The 15,912-nt window shown below is 39.4% G+C and overlaps 1 protein-coding gene across 6 annotated transcripts in view; it reads left to right on the forward strand.

Moving 5' to 3' along the window:
• The window catches only part of GTDC1 (glycosyltransferase like domain containing 1), a 191,852-nt gene that overhangs the window by 118,367 nt on the left and 57,573 nt on the right, over positions 1-15,912 (forward strand). The window lies entirely within an intron of this gene.

Here is a 15,912-nt window from a genome sequence, read left to right on the forward strand (position 1 = left end):
AGCCACTTCTAACTGATGTCACAGCTTGGATGGGTGAATCACAAAGTCATTTGGCTTGGAAAAGCTCTATAAGGTCATTGAGACCAACTGTGGCTTGGAAATTCCAGAAAAATACTCCAAGGTGGTTTTCTGTTCTTTGTCTTGTTTGAGGATTCTTTGATTTGTAGCATTTTCCTTGGATGTAACTTCAGCCCTTTCCACTGATTCCGAAAATTCTGTGTTCCTGTTGACTCCCAGACACTGAATTTCCAACTTTTTGTCCTTTTTTTTTTCCCTTGATGATGTTAACTCAGGAAGTGAATGCTGTCACTTTCCACTCTAAGCATCTGAATATAAATTTATCATTAGGGAACTCAAGGCCTCTTTTTGGGCTTGCTTATTTATTTTTCTGCAAGTTGTAACTTAAAATAAACAATTATAATGAGAGGTACCTGACTTAGACTATACCCTCTAAGTTTGCATTAATCTGTTTCTAACATCCTGTGCATAACTCAGAGCAGTGTACAGAAAACATGCTGTATTATTATTGAATAAGAAAATGAAGAAATCTGACTTCCCACAGTGACTCTTGTTCCCTCCAGCCCCTGAACAAATCCCACTGGCTGTGGGAGGCTCTGGGAAGTTCTCTGTTATAAATCTGGGTTTTAGGTGTTGGTTAGTCATTCCCAGGAGCCTTCACACACATTTTAGCTGAGACTCTCCAGCTAAACGTTTATTAAAGGTGGGGTCAATCAAAGGGCTGGCTGCAGTTGAGGAAGAGCTGGAGGAAGTGCAGAGAACAGCTCAAGTGGTTGGTTCCTGGAAGAACTGAGTCTGTGATTCATCCCTTTGGAAGTGAAGGAGGAGAAAGCAGTGCCAGTTAAATATCACACAGGGTTATGAGAAACATCCCAACGATGGGGAGGGATCGTGGTCTTTCAGCATTTTTATTCCCTGCAGCTGTGATGTGTAAGCTCAGGAAGATGACTGAACATTGATACTTTCAGAGTTCAATAGCCACGCTTGTTGTTAAAGGCAGTTACTGAGAACTGACAGAAAGAACTATTTTTGAGGGGAGTTTCCAAGTAGAGATCGTATTTCTGGTTTAGTGTGCAACAAACCAAGGGTATTTGAATGGTTGTCAGATCTGGGGGAAAGGGAGAATAACTTCTCTGTGGTAAAATATTGCAAAGGAAATAATCAGTCTCCTTGAGAACCAGTGTTTTTTATTGTTTGTAGGTGCAAATTCAAAAGTGACTCAGATCAAATGTGTCAGAAGTAATTTGAGTGTTTGGTATTTTAAATCTAATGGCACTGTTTCCACAAAAACTCCTGGCTGCTTTTAAAACATTTATATATACTTTTCTGCCTTTTATACAAATTCATGAAATAAGGTCCTTGAAGACACTGAAAAATTTAAGCTGGTCATTCTTGCTGAAGTAAAGTGATGAAAAAAATGTTAAGAAAATACATCTGCAGACAAATACAGCCCTTTCCTCTCTATGCTGTTTGAAGATGTGTTCAGCCTGGTTTAGTGCAAAATAATGGCAAATTTTCACCTTTGATATCTATCACTGTGTTACTACTATGAGGTTATTTTTTTAATGAGTCACTGCAAGGCACTGAAGAAGTAAGTTAAGAAATATTTTAAGGAGAGGTATTTAAAAAAATCCAAAATTGTACGTGAATACTTTGTTTTATGTGCCTCACAGCTTTAGTAGAGATGGAAAACAGGGAAAGCCAGGGGTAAGTGGGAAAAGAGATGGTTGAAAACTAAGGGCATGGTGATGACCAGACAGAAAAGGGAGCTGAAATTCTGTTGTTTGGGGTACAGTGACCTACTGCAGTGACTGGTGGGCTCCTTCCAGTGAAGAAATTTCCCCAAATGTCCAACCCAAACCTTCCCTGACACAGCTCCTCTCATCCTTTCAGTTTTTGTTTGGCAGCAGAGCCTGTCCCACCTGGCAGCCCTCTCCTGTCAGGAGTTGTGCAGAGCCAGAAGGTCCCCCCTGAACCCCCTTTCTCCAGGCTGAGCCCCAAAAATGGGCTCTGAGGCACCAAACCCCAAAGCCTCTGGCTCCAGTCTCTGCTCCAAGCAGTTTTCTGAGCATCCAAGGGAGCACAAACCCTATTAAAAAAAAAGCCAACAACAAAACAGGATTTTGATTAGTTTTAAGGTGATTTCCTCTAGAAAGACTCTGAAAATGGGTTTTCAATTAACAATCTAGTTTACATAAAAGGCACATATTGATGAACATAGTCCATGACTTTTTGCTCAGTCCCATTATTCTCCTCTAATTCATATACAGAAGTGAAGATTTCCAGTGATCTCACTGTTTACCAAAATCTGAGGGACTTAGAGGTTAATGTTTTTTCTCATTTTCTGGTGAGAGTTCCGTCTTCCCTTTTCTTCACAAAGAACAGTAAAGGAAAAGGAGGAATCTGCTTCCAGAAAGCACCTATAGGTACTGATGATCCATCAAGAATTATCTGGATGCTCTTGTGAGAGCTGAAAATTCCCTAACATTTTTTTGGCATAAAATTCTTCTGAATATCTGACAGCCTGATATTTGGCTATTCATATTTGTAATTATATTCAATGCCAGGTCTGACTGATTTACAAACGTGAGTTGCCCATCCTGCTATGAGCCCTTCTCCTACAAAAGGCAGAATTATATTCATGCAAATATGGTTGTAAGAATCAAAGGTGATGCAGCAGCATCATGAAAGTAAAACAATGTTTTTTATGCTTATTCATGTGAAAATCCTGATGGGGCACCTCTTAAATTAATCATACAGCCCTCCTTAAATATATCTGATCATGAACCTTACCTTCAAATCAGAGCCAATTATATGAGAAGAGCTGATTGCACTCAAATTGTGGAGAGGATTTTTCTTTCCTTGGAAGTTGCTTCCTTAAAAAAAAAATCATATTTTAAGAAATCTGACTTCAGACAAATAATCCAAAATTGATGCTTGATTGAAGCTAAAGAACCAAACACAATTTATTGTGTGTTCAAAATGGTAGTGAAAATACTACCCTTCTGTTTGAAGGGCCTCCTAAAATATCCCAGTGGTTATTAGTGCTGACTTGAATCAGTTGGAGATATAGACATATTTGGTATCAGAACAAAAAAGAAACACTTAGTATTTTTAAACCCCTGAGGCTTAAAGATCACACAATGTTGTTATATTTGATGTGGTACATCAAACTGTCAATCCAAACTTTTTCTAAAATATAGAACTGTATCTTTGCAGTCTGTAGGCTTGTTGTACTATGAGTATGTATTAAATTTGTTTGTTTATTTATTTGTATGATTTTAAGCTTTCTCTTCTTGTTAAAGCGTTTTTCCTTAATGCATTAACACGAGTAAATGCCTACATAGAGCTGAAGTTCTTGAGTCCACTTTGCCCTGTCACAGTGGGTTGGGTTTTCTATTAGAGAAGGACCTCAGAACATGAAAGTCCAGCTCTGTGCAGGGGCTCAGATTAGATCTGAATGCAAGGAAAAGCAACAAAGGTCCACAGAATATCTGGAATCTGCAAATACTTCCTGTGCTTAACCTACACTTTCGTTGCGTGACTGTAAAGAACAGCAAATCTTTGTTCTTTCCCCTCTCAGTTCCCATTCAGCCAGCCCAGAGACACAGGAGAAAGGTTTTGGGGAGCAAAGCTGTTATCAGCCTTCCTACAGTTTGCATCTGATTCTGTCAGCAGTGAGCACATCAAACCCAGGAGCTTACACCCACTTTTAAACAGCAGGAAAGTTTTGTAAAAACAGGTAAATATATATATATATATATATATACACATATATATACACATATTTAATTTATAGAACATACAAATTACTATGAACAGAGATTATGAGTGTGAAGTTACTTTATGCCTTTAAAGTTTAGCTCATGTTTGAGTTTGTAAGAGCCAGAGCTCTGTTTTTGGATTCAGAAGGGAATTACCCCTGCATTAGGTGGAGAAAGAGCAAGAGTTTATCTTGCTAAGATTCCAAAATGTTCAAGTGGGGTAATTAGATTTCTGGAAAGTCAGTGAATAATATCCTGAGTTGGAAAGACCCACAAGGGTCACAGAAGTCCAACTCCTGGCCATGCACAGGATCATCCCAAGTCAGTCAGGCTCATCCTTTTATGAAAACCTACTAGGGCATTTTTTGGGTCTATAATCCAGGAGCTTCTGCTATTCAGCTTTATTTAATAAAAAATGAGAGTGTCTCAGAAAGGCCTTTCTTATCCTCTGTACTGCCAGGCAGGTGTTGGTTTAGCAGCCCTAGGTCTGGTGGATCTGTGCACAGGTAGGGTTGCTGACCGTAGGTTCAGTGATGCATATGCAGAGTACAGAAGGTTATAGCCTACCATTACTTGGAGCTAGAAATGTGGAAAGAAAAATAGTCCATTGCTTCTCACAGCTCAGCTCATTTGGATTTGAATCTGGAATGAATTAACAGACTAATCCTGTTTATGGATCATCAGCTGCAGAGGTATTGTCAAAGAACTTGTGTCCCTATTCACTGGAACACCTGTATGTAAAGCCACGTCTTAATTGTTCAGGCATGCTGAATCAGACTCCTCTGCCTCAAAACAAAATAGAAAATATAAATATATGGAATGTCCCAATCATCATCCTTATTCTTTTCCTCATCTCAACAAGGTTGCTGTTCTGGCAAACCCTTGTGAAAGCAATCCTCTCTTTTCAGTTAAAAGCCATTCATATGGCGACAAACCACCGTTCTTCCCTTTATATCTGTGTTCATTCATTGAAACTCCAAAGCCTTCCAGCTTACTTCTTGGATTTATAGCCAGCTGGCTGCTGTGTGTAACATGAACATGTTCTGACTGTGCATGACACGTTTTTATCTCGTTTAACCCATAATTGTCGTGTTCATTCCAGGCCACAGCTCACCTGCAGGTATTTAATGTTGACTGTGCAAGTCCCCAAAGTCATTTCCATCTCCTCACCTCTGACAGTCTGCTGTTATTAGGTCAAAAATAAAGCTCAACCCCAAAACAACCACCCAAAACCCCCTCATTGGAACAGATTTGGATAAAATGAATGTGTTCAAGATGGTGGGCCGTAGCTGAGCCAGCTCCTGTGGGATTAGTGCCCACTTTTTTGCATTTAAAATAAACTTTGGAATGACTTTTTAACACAAGTGCTTTAATAACAAGTGAGGAGGGGGTGGCAAGGCAGAGAAGGACATATGCACTTCTTTTTTTTCTTTGATTGCTGATTTTTCCAGGGTTAGTCTGGTAAGTGATACCTGTGTATTAGCAGGTTTCTGCAGTCTTAGAAGTCAAAAAACTCATTGGAAAGGAAATGCTTAAATATCTGCCCTAAGTTACTGAATCATCAATGAGAAGCTTTCATTCAAAGCATGAATATTAAAATTTATTACCATACTTCAGCTTTGCAGGAAATACAATATGTTATTATTTTTTTTTATACAACACCGCTGGATGCTAAAAGCAGCAATAGAACCATTAATTAATAGTAGTAGTCCTGGATAATGTCATAATAAGCAATGCAACGTATTAAAGCACATTAATTCATGCCAGCTATCAGGAGGAACTTTTAGATATTTGAAAGGCCCATTAGGTTTGTTTACATTCTGAGTGGAAGCTGGTATGCTTTGGCAGGGGCTGAACCACACTTTAGTACTTCACTCCAATGGTGTTGAATTTCCTGACTGTCGTGCACAGTCTGTAATATATTGTCACCACTTCAGGCCAGCCTGCCTCTCCAGGACAGAGGGTACAACCCAGACCAGGGCATTCCCCAAAGCTAGGGTGCCTTTGCTGCCACAAAAATGAAAATAACTGAAATTATATGTAACAGGAGCAATTTTCCACAATGGAAAAGGTGATCCAGGAATCAAACCCATGCCTTCAGGTGTATTAACCTAACAGAGCAACAAAAATGTGCTGGGCTTTAAATTGCACTAACAATCTGGAAAGGATTTTCCAACTGGGGTTATGTTAAGTGTTAATAGTGAAACCTGGGTGCTTTTTCCTTTGATCTCTCTTCGAGCTCATATAGAATAATAGGATCAAAATAAAATGCCATTTATATGAACACCTTGTTCTTTTGATCTCGGCACCAAAAATTCTGTCTGCAGCTAGAGCCTAGCAAACAGTGCATCTGCTCCTTTTAGTTGGACCTTCTAGTTATAATAACTTTTAATAAGTGGTGTCACAGCCAATTTTCTGGGCAGTTCATGAACTTAGTCGTCATTTTTGCCCTAAGAATCTCCTAACTACCCTTTCAGAAGAATTTAAAATAAGGTATACAGGACCTGTAAACTATTGGCTTCTGGTTGGTTGTGCATATGCTTGTTGAGTGTATGATTTAAACATCTGTATAGTGCAGTGTTTCAAAGTATAGAGTTAGTTGTTGTTGGAGTACTTGGACAAAACTGTTGAATTAGTGTAGGCTGAATGAGTGAGAATGTTTTAGGGGGAAGAATAGTTGGGGTAATGGTGGTTTTCATAGGTGCTAGGTTCAGGATCCCTGCTTTTTCCATCAGGGAGGTGATGGGCCCTGTGATGTCTGGGTGGTGGCCAAGCCTTTCTCTTCACCACCCACATCTGCAGGAAAGAGCACAGGAGGGTTACACCTGGTAGTTATGGATCCCATTAGTTTTATGTCAAAGTCAGGTCCATGGGTGGACATGAGCACCCTGCAGCTCTTTATTCCCCAGGGCTGATGGTCAGGAACGTTCCTTTGGAAGCCATCATTGTGGGCACTTCATGTAAAACCACTTCCTTGTGCTCTTTCAAATCTCTTAGCAAGATTAGTTCTCCTCTTTGACTCCCCTGAAGCAGCTGAGCTGTTTATTCTGCTGACTGATGGTGTCCCATTGTGATCCCTGCTTTAGCTGTTGCAACCTCCCAGAGCAGAGGAGCTGGGCACAAAGCACTGTGCCAAATGAAAGCAAATAAACCCAAGTCCTGCAGTTCAGCAGTGTCATAATTGCTGCTGCCCAGGAAGAGGGATTAACAAGTGAAGAAACACTAGCTAGGAGAGATCCAGCGGCCAAGCTGAGTCTCGGGTGTCAAATGTCTCTCCCAGGCTTTGCATCCCTCTGTAATTTATATTTAGCTGTGTGATAGGAGCAGTCAGCTCGTGAGGAGCACTGCTGGGAAAGTGTTCAGGCGCTTCCTGAAATGGCTGCACTTGAGCCTGTGGCACATGAGCTGTCCTCCAGCAAGTTTGGTTTTTTGTTTTTTTGCAGGCTTAGTTGGCTCTCTGCACTCTGTCACAAGGCAGGAGTGTTCCAGAGAGCCATAACCATGGCTATAACCTATAACCCTCTTCTTATAAAGCAGTGCAGTCTAATTCATTGTGTGCAATAAAGGTACTTTGAGCACCAGGAGCATCAAGGATGTGTTTGTGCAGCACTGCCCTGGGATTGAAGCATCCTGCTGGGATCAGGTCTCCCTCCTAATGCAGCCACTCTGCCTCCAGTCCTTCCCTAAGCAGTTCAGAACTAATGCAAAAAAGTTTGCTACTGCAGTTCTCCTAAAACTAGTATCTACCCAACTCTTAATTTGAGCAGAATCTGCCCAACTCTTAAATTGAGCAGTTTATATGTCCCTGCTCATCTTCCACCAGTTCTCATTTCCTATCCCAGAATTCAGACCTACTTTTTTTGTTTTGTATCAATTAAATGAAGGTTGTGGGATTCTTTGGCCAGGGAGTTAAAAAGCTGCAAAGATTGGTAGTTTCCCTCCCTACAATAGGAATGTGATTGCCCTAGTTCTGTGGTTAGCATGAAACAAGTCAGCTCTGTCATGAAGTCAGTGGGGTACAAGTTAATACAAGGTAGTAAAGGAATAAAACAGCAAAGTCCACAGTCTTTTATGACAAAACCAGTATGATCCTGCTGCAATATAAGGCCCTGCTGTGAATGGTATTTTCTGATGCTTGGATAACTGCAATTTACATATATACAAAGTGTATGAATAAAGTTATAAAAGTATACTTGGTATTTTACATTTTTTCCCCCCTTGAAAGTAATTTTCTATTGTTCAAACTTTCGGCTTTCACTGGTTTTGTTTCTAAAAACCCCAAAAGGAAAAGAAAATAACAAAAGTCCATAAAGGCAAAAGGGATATGTTCTCATTTCAGTTCACAGAATTTCCTGCCTTTAAACAATACAAATATATGCCCTTAGGTTTCCAACATGCTGGAAGGATGCTGAATCCTTGAAACAGATCAAATTAAAAGCAAGTCCACTATAGAAACATCAAGTTGTAACAGTGTGTCCAATAGATCTCAACAAGAATTTGTTGAGAGGTTTTAACCACATTGTCTAGACTTACAAAATCCTAAACTGCTGAATCCATGAGTGAACAAACACTTAGAAACAGCAAGTTCTAGGCTGAAATGTGCACAAGTAAAATCTGATCATCAATGGTGCCTGTTCATTACAGGCCCCATTCAAAGCAGTTATTTAATATAACTTTGAGATGTATCCACAAGCAGAGAGGACGTGGACAGTTTTTAATGTCACAGGTAGCTCAGTGATGGGCCACCAGCATTTCACTGAATTTCCAGGGACTGTGGCTCCCCAGGGATTCTTCTGGCACCCAGATGCTGGAAGCCAGATGATCAGGGATCATAGATCAGCATCACTGTCCTCCTGATTTATACCAGAAGGGAGTCCAAGGGTTTTGTGGACACTGTCCTGTAATGACACTGCTACTAATAGTATTCATATTTTTAGAGCTTTTTGACAAAAACGTGATCCTTTCAGAGCAAAACTGAAGGCTTCTGGTGTTTGAACAACAAATGAGATTGGGACCTACTGTCAAAGCTGGGGTTAGAACTTGGAATTTCCTCTAGTCCACACTGCCTGGTTGAGATAGAAATGCTATACATTTAAACTTCAGTTGTAGTGCAAAAGCAAAATGCAAATTAATATAGTAACACATTTTCAAATGGAGGTCAAAGTCTCTGCGTTAGCAGGTCCTGAGGGGCAGAGCCAGTTTACTGGAATGCCCTGTGGCTGGGATAGCTCCACAACAGGAAAAAAATGCATTTTTCTTACCATTTGAATACTGTATTACTGACAAAGTGTGGTTAAAATTTTGGGGTGCATACAGTTATTATTTTTAATTAATTTCCCTGTGTTTTTTTCAGTTAAACCTTCATGTGAAAGCAGGCTTCATTGCCTATTTATTTCTTAGGGTACCTGAGAAAACCTTGAATAGTTCAGGTGAAGTATGTGTTTTCCTGAGAAGCGTGCAGAAATTTGCATTTGCGCAGGCGAGTGAATTATCAAAACCAGATGTAACCAAGTGGAACATTTTACATAAATTTATTAAAATCATTATTTACCTGTAAGTTATAAGAAGGGCTTAGTTGCACTAGTTTGCTGCCAATATGTACTGCCAATAATCTGCCAAAAAGCAGCTTGCTGACAAAATCCCTGAAATGGTTTGCTTATGATTGCACAGAACGTTACAACCCCGAGTCAAATGAAAACCTACCATAAACGAACTCTTTGATGGTGGATTCGCTGGAATATGGTATTGATATATGGTGTACAGTTTATGTGGATTATGTATACTGTGCAAGAAATATGGATATCTATTAAGGGTAACATGATATGTAATCGGTTAGGACAGTTATTGTTTTCAGTGTTTGCTAGGAATAAGATCACAGGGTGGCTGCTCAGTTCTGAAATACAGATTATTCCTGTGCTGCCCAAAGCACCAGCAGGCCATTGCTCCAATTAATACAGAAAGGCTATTGAAAATGTAAAATATCTGACATCTATACAGAGTAATTTTAAAGGCAGCTTTACTTCTAGGAACAATTTATACATTACATAAACTTGTATTTTTCATCCAAGTATCATTTCGAGAATAGCAAGCCTAAATATTGGAGGCCATGGGGAAACATAATATTACGATAATGTTCTTTGGTGCGGTTTGGAAGGTTTTAGGAAACATTTGGAAGTATTTTTCTCATAAAGTCACTTAACTATTGAAGTGTTATGCTAGCACTCCCTTCTGCATTGTGTATGTTGCAAAGCAGCCTAGTTAAAGGGGACATTCATCCCCTATATCCTGATTAGAAGTAGTTCCAAAAGCCAGGAAATTATATGTTATAAGATCCTGGGTTTAGTTTAATTAAAAGGAAAAAAAAATATTTCAGGTGTGGTACCAGTTTTCAAACACCCATTTCCAGTTTTGTTTAGCAAGGGGATAGTGTATTGGGTAGAACTCTGAAATTTGCATTCTCTAAATAAGTACTTGAGAGCTCAGCTAGTTTTGGTTTTTTTCTGTTTAAGGAAACACTAATGAACATGACCAATCCTTTAGAATCCTAAAGAGCCTTAAAAACCTTGCAATTCTCAGAAGCCTAACTTTTTTTCCCCATAGTCCAATTCATTCTTTTGAACTTCTGCTAAAGCAGAATTTAAGTCAACAATTTCTAATTTCTGGCAGTGGTTATCAAGAGGATTCTTGGAGCTCCAAAAGTTACTTTGTGTCATTGGTGCAGCAGATCTACATGGTCATAGTGTTTAATTATAGAGAAAATTACTTTTTTTTTCTGAACTATTAATTAATGCATGTATTCATATCTTGCACAAAAAACACATAAGTTATTTTCACCTGCACTATAAAATATGTATTTTAGTTCATTACCATCTTTCTGAGGAGCTCTTAAATTACCATCATTCCATTTCTGGAGAATGATGGACACAGAAATTATAACTGCAGAGATTCTTGTAGTCACCGTTAAAGGACTTCAGAGAATTAAAGACATGAACTCAGAAATAATATATTTAGGGTCAAACAGTCTTATTTGATGTCAAAGAGAACTTTGCCTTTCACTTTGCCTGTTTCACTGCAGGCTAGAGTTCTGCATGGACTTTGGGGAATAATTTTTGGCACACTGGCGCTGGCTGCCCTGAGAGGCTGTGGCTGCCCTATCCCTGAAATGTCCAAGGCCAGGCTGGAGCAGCCTGGGATAGTGGAAGGTGTCTCTGACCATGACAGGGTGTTGGAACTTGTTTTTGAGGTCCCTTCCAGGCCATTCTGTGAATGAGAGTTGAAGAACACTTTTGTTACAATCCTGGTCCTCTGGGGTGTGGGCTTTAGAGTACACCTGGCACAGAGACCTTAATGTTAAAAATTCAACTGTAACACTGAGGGGAAGGTTGAGAGGTCAGTTTGAGCATCCTCCTTAGTTTGACCTACAGGTATGACATGTTTGAGCATTAAAAAATAGGAGTGTTGTTGAATTAAATAGATTGGAAAGAAAAGCGTAACTGTTAATTAGAAGTAGGAATTTTTGACAGTGTCAAATGTGGATGTTGGATATTGAGTGATTTCACTCAGAAATTATTTGGAAAAACAAGTGGAAGATACAATTTGAAGAAAGAGATTTTTCCTGTTGGCCTTCTTGTCTCTTTACTATTGAGATCTCTCTTGCTTTCCTCATCTTTCTTGCCCACTCACATGGACCAGGTTGGGTCCAAGCCAAGTGCCCATGGTTGGTCTGGATCCAGCCTCTGTTTCCCCAGAACCACCTTTGGATCCTGCCGGCTAATCAGGCACCCACTGCAGTGTCAGGGTTGTTGCATTCAGGAAATTTGTTGCTGAACCAGCATTATTTTGGCTATTTTATCAGAAATAAGTCAGACCTTGTGATGTCCCTCCCTGTTTTAGCTATTGTCTAGGTTACACACCAATTCTGCACTCTGGCCAGGAAGGAAGATGTCCTGGTCAGCTTCAGCTCTCTCCCATACTGTTGTTATTTAATATCTGCATGTGCAAACTGCATTCTTGGCCTTTGGTGAGAGTAAGAATTTGACTGGAGGAGGTTCTTGAGCAACCTGTCCAGCTGCATGGGCCTTGCAAACTCCGTGATTCCTCCTCTGTCATGGGAAAGAGAAGACAATGATCACACCTCAAATAAAATTTCATGTTCAGAGGAATATGAAATTCCTGCAGTTTTTAAGCAGGGAAATCAGTGTAAACCATGCTTATTGTACCCAGGAGCAGGCACATTCTGCTGTGGGAAGACAAGCTGAGCCTCAGACCTTGGATTTTCTTTTGCGATGCCCTTCCCAGTGCTTAATCTTGGCTCTGTTCAGTTTTCTTTCTGTTCTCTCTCTTTGCTCCTAATCCTTGTCCATGCTTATAAGCCCCTAATATTTATATGGCATTATCTGTGTTAGAGATTACTGCTGACAAGTAATCTCTTCCCTCTTCTGAATGAAGAATTACAGCCATTGCTGAAGATCAGAAAGTGAAATTAGATCCCCGAAAGTATGTGACAACTTCAATAAACCCTAATATCAAATTCCCTGAATATTGGGGATCTTCTTTCAGGCTTTTGGGTTTGAACTGTAGTACAGCTTCAGGGCACCTGACCGCACTCAGCAACATTTTTTTTTTGCTGTAGGGCAAAATGTGACAGTAGTTGAAGGAAAAAAAAAATTAAAAATGAACTTTGACTATTCTTCCAGTTTTGTAATTTTTTGCAGTCTTTTGAGAAGTAGCTAAATATAAACAGCATCAGTTTTATTGTTATCAACTAATTCATAATATTAAAGATAAAATATAAATGTATGATTTTATGTATCAGTAAGCATATACTAATGGAGTTGTTGTCTGTTCTAGTTTGGCACCCAAAAATCTCCTTTTTTTTTTTTTTTTTTTTACTTTATTTCTTAGAATATAATCAGCAAAATTTGTGAGCTTTGAAAAAACAACTTCTGTATTTCTACAGTGCTTGGTCAGTAATAGGTATGCATGGCTTGGAGCAACCTGGTCAATGGAAGGTGTCCCTGCCCATGGCAGGAGGGTTGGAATGAGATAATCCTTAAAGTCTCTTCCCACTCAGACCACTCCAGAATTCTATAATTTTTAAACTTTTTAATTGCAATATTAAAACAAAATCCATTGCACTTTCAGAACTCTTACTTTGCACCCAAATGTAACTACATTTACAGAAGAGCCAATTTTTATTGCTTTTAAAAAATGTATTTATTTATTCCATCCATCCTTGCAGTCTCTTGAGGCAGTTGTGTAATTTGGTCTAACCTAAACCAGCACTCCAGTTCATCTTTCTAATGTGGTTTCTATTCATCGAGCAGTGACATCATGGCCCTTCCATCTCTTTTTTTTTGTTGTTGTTTTTAATAAAATGGTGCACAAAGTGACTCTTGGTGCCATGGAAAAGAAACCAACCCCCATAAATAACTTTTCATTAGGGCAAATAAAGTGCAGTGAATAAACACATACGGTGGAACATGGCAACATATCACAAAAAAGAAACGTGTGTGGGAAAAACACATTTCTGCTTCAAGGAAAAGTACATGGATTTCTTCAGAGCGGGGTTTTGTGGCATAAATGAAAAGAAAATATATAATATATAGGTTGTGACTTAAAGAATCTGTTACTCACAGTAGCAAATATTTAGATTGAAACTCTGAATTTCAGGATATTGAATTTTTATTACATATGAACTTGGTTTAATATTTAACCCATCTTTTTAACTAAACATCTAGACCCAGTATGAAAAAAGGGAAAGTTTTCAAGGCTTACTCTTTGTAGAGCCTTCGTAAAGTTTTAAAATTGACTGTTCAATGTGTTGGAGAGCCTCAAAAATCTGAATAAATAAAAGAAATTTGAAAACAAGTTGCCATACTAAAATTAGATATCTAAGTCCTCACTGTTTGTTCTGAACTTTCAGTTCAGAAATAGGGAACTACTTAGTGTTTAAATATATGTGAGTTATGCATAAAAGTAAAATAGTTTCCATGTTTTTTTAAATATAAGGAACAGTACCTTTTGGAATCTTTTGAAAGTATTAATATTTGTAAGCTTTGATGATAATTCTTTTTCTGGAAAGTTTCACATGTGCAAGAGCTCATTACAACAAGTTAGTAATAATAAAATGCTTCTCCCATATTTAAAATAGAATTTTTCTTGCATGACTGGTGTCTTTTGTAACTAAGATTGAGGAAAATTATGTGTTCTTCTCAAAAATGAAATCCCACTTCTCTGCTGTGGTAGCTCTCTAGGTGGTTTTATAGAATCATGGAGTAGTTTGGGTTAGAAAGGACTTTAAAGATAATTTCATTTGACTCCCTTCCATGGGCAAGGAGACCTTCCACTATCCCAGGGTGCTCCAAGCCCTGTCCACCCTGGCCTTGGACACTTCCTGGGATCCAGGGGCAGCCACAGCTGCTCTGGGCAGCCTGTGTAGTGCTTCACCAACTTACGATAAAAAATATAAAAATTTAAAACAGTCTTTCTTATAGCTTCTATTTCCAGCCTGTGTCTGCTCCTGCTCCAACCTTGCTTCTCCATAACCATCATGGTGATGTAGAAGTTCTGCAAGCTCTTGATGTTTTAAATGACTGAGATCTGAGCAAGTACTGGATGGAGAGATACCTCTGGAAGGTGGCAGAAAAGAAGAATTAATGTGAGTCTGGAGGAGCAAAAATGTGCTGAGGAAAACATAAACACAAAAAATGCACTAACTAGACACTGTCTTTTCCCAGCATGCTTCTGGGAAATGCACAAGAACAGGTTTAGATGACTTTGTGTTGTTATTAGTTTATTTTCAGGTCATTTATTTAAGTGTCATAAAGAACATTAGCTGGTGGTTAGGGACTCCAATATCCATTATATCATTCCAATCATGTGGACAAGTTTATGCTACACATGATTTACAACGGCCTTTCTGCCGTAGAAATTGTTCTCCTCAGGTACAAGGTTTTATTCGTGGTTGTATTTAGCAAAATCCAAGTGGCTGAGCACAGAGACGTCTTCCAATCAAAGTCCAAAAATTAATGCCTTTCCACGAGCACCATGGATTGCAGCAAGAGCTGTTTATGGCTCTCTGCCTACATCTTTTATCATGTCTCCACTGTTGTTAGTAAAATATACAGAACTACTTTATGCCAAAACAATGGAAGTTAATGCAGATAACTTGTTCCAAAGTTAACCATCAAATAAATCTCTCTCTCTCTCTCTTTTTTTTTTTTTCAAACTGTTAAGTGAAATGGTGTTCTAAAACTTTTAAAAATTGTCAAGATGATGAATACTGTGTGTGTAATACAAGTAAATACCATGGAATTGATTGCACACACATGTCTTAAATAAAAGATATTAAAGAGTATATTCCAGAGAGAAATCGGTGGAGTTTTATCTAATATTATTAGGAATTCTGCAATGACAGATCAGATTTATAAGGGTTGAAAACTGAGGAGGAAACCTGTTCAGAAACAGAAATGGTGCAGTGAGTGGATGGTTGGCCAGGAGATTAAAGACAGGCAGGGGGATAGAGCTTGCCTAGGTAGCCTGACCTCTCACACCTCAAGCAATTTGTCTTAGCAGCAGTAATTTTTCAAAATATCTTAGTTAAATTTGGGTTGGTAAATCAGTCCTTTCAATGCAGTCACAACTTGGTAGTTTAGGAAAAATCCCTTAACCTGTTTCTGCCTCAGCTTTTCCCATGTGTAAATATTTAAAAGTACATCCTGACGGGACTGTGTGTGTGCCTCGGAGGAGCCACCAGCAGCCAGGGTTAGGTCTGTGACCAAAGGCTGGGGGAACTGGGATGGTGCAGCCTGGAGAAGGCTCCAGGGAAACCTCAGTGCCCCTTCCAGTGCCTAAAGGGGCTGCAGGAGAGCTGGACAGGGACTTTGAACAAGGGATGGAGGGACAGGACAAGGGGGAATGGCCTCAACTGGCAGAGGGCTGTTGGATGGGGTATTGGAATGGAATTATTCCCTGTGAGAGTGGTGAGATCCTGGCAGAGGTTGCCCAGAGAAGCTGTGGCTCCCCCATCCCTCAAAGTGTCCAAGACCAGGTTGGGCAGAGCTTGGAGCAACCTGGGATAGTGGGAGGTGTCCCTGACCATGGCAGGGGGCTTGGAATGAGACAGTTT

Source organism: Zonotrichia leucophrys, chromosome 7, assembly GCF_028769735.1.
Source record: "Zonotrichia leucophrys gambelii isolate GWCS_2022_RI chromosome 7, RI_Zleu_2.0, whole genome shotgun sequence".
NCBI lineage: Eukaryota > Metazoa > Chordata > Aves > Passeriformes > Passerellidae > Zonotrichia > Zonotrichia leucophrys.